At 32.8% G+C, this 6,000-nt stretch overlaps 1 long non-coding RNA gene across 3 annotated transcripts; it reads right to left on the bottom strand.

Annotated features, from left to right (window-relative positions):
• Positions 1-267: 267 nt before the first annotated feature.
• On the bottom strand, positions 268-2,913 carry LOC148601817 (uncharacterized). 3 transcript variants are annotated; one of them, XR_015917139.1, is made up of 3 exons: positions 2,781-2,834; positions 1,797-1,877; positions 268-930 (listed from the first exon to the last, which is right to left on the bottom strand). It is a non-coding gene; the product is annotated as an uncharacterized LOC148601817 (long non-coding RNA). The 3 variants fall into 3 exon arrangements; XR_015917137.1 differs by lacking the exon at positions 1,797-1,877 and having other exon boundaries at positions 2,781-2,913; XR_015917138.1 differs by having other exon boundaries at positions 268-1,877; positions 2,781-2,844.
• Positions 2,914-6,000: the final 3,087 nt, after the last annotated feature.

Below are 6,000 nucleotides of genomic sequence, written 5' to 3'. Positions count from 1 at the left end.
GAAAGCTTTTCCATTGCTGTTTGAAGGGTTTCAAGATTTTCAAATTGTTTTCGGTCCTCAGTTGTTCATCCTATGTGTACGTTTTTAACAGAACTCTTCGGAGTTATGAATTCTGGTTATTGTTGTCGTGGTTGTGAAATACCATGTTTTAAGAAATTCTGGTTTGTTAATTAATGTACTGAAAGTTGTTTTTTCCAGTGCTTGTTTCACCCATTTGAAAAACAATAAAAGTAAAACCACTAAGATTTATTGTTAATGGCAATCAATTATTGATGCATTTTAAAAAAGGTTGACAATTAACAAGTCTTTACAATATTCATTCCAGAACTTTAATTAGTGAATTACGTTTCTTTCATTCTTGCTCAAGCCTACAAGATACTTTTGTGCCATGTGTCATGGCTGGTTTAAAATTGACGGTTACCAGATACTTCTTTTCTACAAATCACACCATACATGTTAGCTATGTTTTTCATTGGTTAGAAATTCAAGTATGACTTTTTTTTTAGATGGTATGGCACTTAAAACTAACTGAATCGCGCTGTAAAGGACAAAATTACGTACGATGCAAAATTTTAAACATTTTCAATATTTCCAATAATTCATGATCAAATGAAAAGTCCAGAATTAGATGCATTCTTAAGTCTCTTATTCAGTAAATAAATATTTTGATATTGGCAAACCGATCCTTCACATGAATTTCCTGGCAAACTTATACATTCATTATCGGCAGGAAGAGAACAGATGTATCTGCTACAACAATACACCATCCATTCTTCAACAAATTACGCTCAGACCAGTCGGGTAGTTTTGGTGAAAAGGGTTCCATTTCTTTCTGTAGATCCGCACTACAGGAAACACATCTCTCCATTTCCAAAGTATTGGTATAAATGTCATTTAATTGCTTGACATCGTCTTCTTTTGCATGCATGTCTGAAATTGCATTACTATGATGAAATAACATGTTTATGCTGTTAAAATAATTCTCTATAGTTTGGTCGTTTTGTTTACCTCTTGGATAGTTGGACAAATGCGACTATCACACTATTGACGATGTAGTATGAACTAGTGATATGAAAATTTAGCCGTTTTGATTGGTTGTTTTTTATTTGAGGAACACGATCTATAAAACCTGATTATTTTCGACGTTTCTAACGTTGGTCTTCCGACACCATTGATGACGTCTAAGACGGATAATTGCTTAAAATTCTGCCATGACAGATGCTGCAAGTAAAACGGTCAAAATTTCCCAAAGGAATCACAGTGAAAAAAGTTTTATAACTCGTAAAAGTTGAATATCTTTGGGTGAAAAATGATAAATTAGGCTGGCTAAGTCAGCTTGAAAGAACATGTTTGTGCCTTTTATTGATTTCCCCCGCTGATAGAAAACAAATATGAAACTATTGTTGAAGTTCAATATTTGAAACAACCTTAACGTCATATTAATAATGGATCTATGAGATCCCCTATGTGAATAAATGGTAGACCGCAAATCTGCTGTTCTGGATTGGGTCGCTTTTTCTTATGATAAAATGCATTGTAAAAACAGTGTAGCAGCATTAGTTTAATCTTCTTGAATATTCGTCAATACAAGCTACTATACAGTATACAGTATTGTAAGAGGGAAACTATAGAAATGGCCTTGATAGATAAGAAAGTTATAAAATGTACGGTTCAAGGTTAAGCAAAGAAACGATGAACAGGATATGCATGACTAGGGGACAAGGACAAGACCACTAAAACAGACGAGAACGCCATTAGTACTGCCAACAAAATAACTGATTAGACCAAAACAAAACTTTAACAAATAGCATTCAGCCCTCCACAAAAATGTTGTAGAATGATCCAAGTACATATGCAGGGTATGCGTCATCTTCTTTCTAGAAAAAAAAACAATGTGATGTCAGAAACGAGTTAGAACATAAAAGTTGAAACCAAGTCCTAATAATGAAAGCCACACTATATCAGTCATATTGTTTATAATGTCAAGCGTAAAACTTATGCAGTGCTGATTTTAGTTTTTTATGGACAATAACTTTGTTCCTAAAGCCTTTTTTGGTAGAGGTTATCCAGATTTATACAACAACCCTTGAAGCCTCGACAGATTCTTGCATAAGCAAGAACTTCATAAGCAGTGGATATTCTAAAGTCATGTTGCCACAGAAAAATGGTGAAATTGGTTAATTTAACAACGGTTTTATATCTATTACATAATTGTATAAGTATGTCATATATGACTTCGAATGTATTTCAATTTATTCTTTTTCTTTATATGATAGGATAGACAAGCACACTGCTCATGGCAAGCTTTAAGCGTTTGTGCATGCAAACATTTCTCTGTGATATGTATAACAGAAAGTCGAAGGTCAATATCGGTTAACAAAAAGATAACTACTTTAACAGGAATATTAAAATAAAAAAGATTATTTCATCACAGGTGGTGCAATTTATTTATTATTAAATCCTATAACAAATACAAAAAATCATTTTATAAGTAAACGATAGGTTCCGTTTGACATAAAAAAAAGTGCTGGTGTCTCTATGGAATCGTAAGGAAATTTACTACTACCTGATAAAGAAACGCGTAATGATATTATAGATAACAATATTAAAGAACACTCCTTATCCAAAATTTTAGCTTTATTATTTTGCCAAAATGTTATTTTTCGAGGTATGAATTCCACATACTTGATAAATATAATTTCCAAATAATAACAATTATCTGAAATCACTTTTTTGTTCATATAAGAATGTATAATATAGTATTTCAATTATTAACATACCTCCCCTCATGGTGTCTTTGTGACTCATGGTTGCTTTAAAGGTTGATATTTCACTGATAAAGTGTTGAAGTGCATACAAAACCAATTTGGCAATATGCCAGTCAGACGACGTGCATGGTTCCTTATTTACATAAGGTAAATGTTATCTGGAATAAAAAAAATTGACAACCAAGCGACTTGATAATATTAATTACTGTTCAATGTACGAATTGGCGAGATTTGTGTTGTTAAGTAACGCATTCATTGAATAACAAAGAACTTATAAATCAAATTACCTTATCATAAAGCCTGAAGCGATTTATTTCAATTGACCAAAAAACCAAACTGTTTCCTTGTTTTTAAACGTTGCAGTTATTGATGATTTATATGATTATTCTTTGTTATAGGAACAATCCCTAACAACGACGTGTTTAATCTATTAAATAGTATTTTCTATTGCTTGAGATAAGTCAAAAGCAATTGTTTCATTGCAGTTGAATTAAGTTTTGATTAAATGTACAAAATATGAAACTTTGATGTTTATGACAATTTTAAGTCAAGTGGTTTGTATCTATGCACGTAAACAGTATCTGTTTTAGTGAAATGTTATGGTTGCTATGAATTGAAGACAATATATTCTATCTAGAAATACATTACTTAAAACATCGTATTTGTGATTTAAAGCATTTAAAATGTGCAATTTGTAGACAAAACCGAAATTATCTTTGATCGACTCTTTTTCGGCCTTCTACTAAACGTCAGATGACGTTTCTTTAACTATTAAGTGGTATGCGAAATTTGCTTGAAATAGAAATTTTCGATTTTCTTTACAAATACCCCAAAACAGATTGAAATTAAATTTGTTTTTACCTAGATTACCGCATGCTTCGTCTATACTACCCATGAACTGCTGTAATTGTCATACATACCGGTTTCAGTTACAAATGTATTTGAGCCTGAGTTATCGACAATGGAAATAGACATAACCCATGAATGGAAGTATTTCGGCAAGGGTTACTTTTTCACAAGTTTCTCATTTTAAAAAGATTCTACTGACTTCCATAGATATTCATGTTTAAATCTTTCATCCTGTTCAGTATCTTTATACTAGCTTCTGGCCGAAAAATAATGTTTTTGTCTGAAATGACTTATACTCGACGTCACATACAGCACATTTTCGATTTGAAGCTCTATTTTTTAAACTGTCGGGACTTACCGCTAGGGTTGTCTCTCTTTTATCTATTCTTAAGATAGTTCGCATATATGCATGACGTGATAATTCTAACGAGTCGATTATTGGCTGAAATCGCCATATCCGCCATGTTGGTTTCTACGGGACGATTTGTTTACAAACGAAGTTCGTAAGTTCCCGTTGAACTCCGATGACAATCGTCTGCTTGATCAACTTCTCGGTGTTGTACGATGTTCGCGTAGAATAAATCCGAGATATCCGAATTAGCGCCGAAATGCATTCTGGGTTCTTCGGTTTTTTGACAAACCATTTAAACGTAAACAACATCTCCTAGCAACCCGATCACTGTAAACATGGCCGACTTTTGATTATGTAAATATTGGGACCGAGAATTGAACTCTCACCGAAATTTAACGATTCAAAGTTTTGGGAGAAGCCGTTTGGCTAAACGAATGAGCAAGTCATTTAAGACAATTTAAACGATGGTAGGTGTCAATAAAGTCGTATAAAATATTTTTATTTAAATTTTAACAGTATTTTATTTATGTGACGCCGAGTATAGTACTTCAGGAAGTGTGTAACAGACGTAAAAATCACTAGCTTATTTCATAGAAATATCCTTTGAATGAGTAATCAAGGGAACCAAGGTTATAGAATACACCAAAAGAACGTAATCCAGGGACAAAGACCAGACATGGAAAACAGACATACACAACAAAGAACATAAAGTAACTAAAACTGGGAGCATAGAACAGGTAGTATAAGCATCCTCTGCTTTTTTAGAAACACCCGCCCAGTTGTTAATAAAAAGTCAAGTCCGGGGTATACGAAAGAGGAAAGGACAACTATGACTCGTTCAACAAATCAGTTTTCATGGTGCAGAAGGATACACCGTAACGATCCAAGAGTTCATGGTGACGACTATAAAACTTCTGTAGAGATGACTTCAATCTTGTAGCAATCCTGTTCCAGATGTTATACATGAGAAGTAAAAGTAATATCTGAGGAACTTTGTTGTGTAAATCAAAATTTAGAAATGAATTGCTCGGAAGTATCTCACCTGAGTAGGCGACAGGCCTTTGTAGATGTGTATGTTTTTTTTCTTGTTTGGCTCCGGGACTGAAGGGACACCTAAAGTCAAATATTCTGTGATCATCGTCATTACTTGACCGCGACAAACAAAACACAGAACCCTTTGTGTTTATGATCAGTGATTTCCGAAAGTCACAGATGACTTTTCTTTTCATCCGAACTGATATTGAGCATTTTATATATAGAACGATTGTTTCTTTTTCGTTTTTTATTTTGTTTTGTTTTGTGTATGTGTGTGTGTGTAGTTGTATGTGACGACAACAACGGCCGCCATAGATATACATGTAGCTTACATGGCTCTACGGTCAAGGTTAGGTAAAAAGAGTTTCCTATATGATGATGTCTTTTACAAAATGACGCAAATCCTATTGCATGGTTGGCAAATCATATGTTCTCCGCCTGAAATGTGTGTTCCACTATAATGTTTACATGCCAAATAGTATAAATTTAATCTTAATCGGCAATGAATGGCTCAGAAAATTATTTCCAAGTTTCCTTACAAAGCAATAAAGTTTTGTTGTATGAAACGGAAGAACATATTTTGAACACAAACTTTACCATATTTCACCAACTGCCTGCCTGGTTTTGCATTGCCATCCACTTAAAATGTATTTTAAAATATTATGCTATTAAATTGGGTAAGTGGGAATTACGAGATACTGCAAAATAAAGCGATTAACTTTTCTTTTATTATCAATTTACTCTAAAAAAAAATGCATTAATGAAAGTATATGATTTTAAGCTTTGTTTATAAGGGTAGTTTTTCTTATTTATCTTATTTCTTTATTTGTTACAGTTATTATTATTTTTAATTTATTACATGTAGTCAGAGCCACACATTCAAAGCAGCTAATTACAGTTGAATACAACTATGTTTTCTAGTACTTGAATTGGAAAAGTTTTAGCCAGAAAAAAAAAGAATAATAGGTAAATTGTTCAATATCATTTTTATAAAAA

Source organism: Perna viridis, chromosome 12, assembly GCF_037379345.1.
Source record: "Perna viridis isolate PV_CMFRI_1.1 ecotype Kerala chromosome 12, ASM3737934v1, whole genome shotgun sequence".
Classification (NCBI taxonomy): Eukaryota; Metazoa; Mollusca; class Bivalvia; order Mytilida; family Mytilidae; genus Perna; species Perna viridis.
This window is presented reverse-complemented; position numbering and strand designations above follow the sequence as displayed.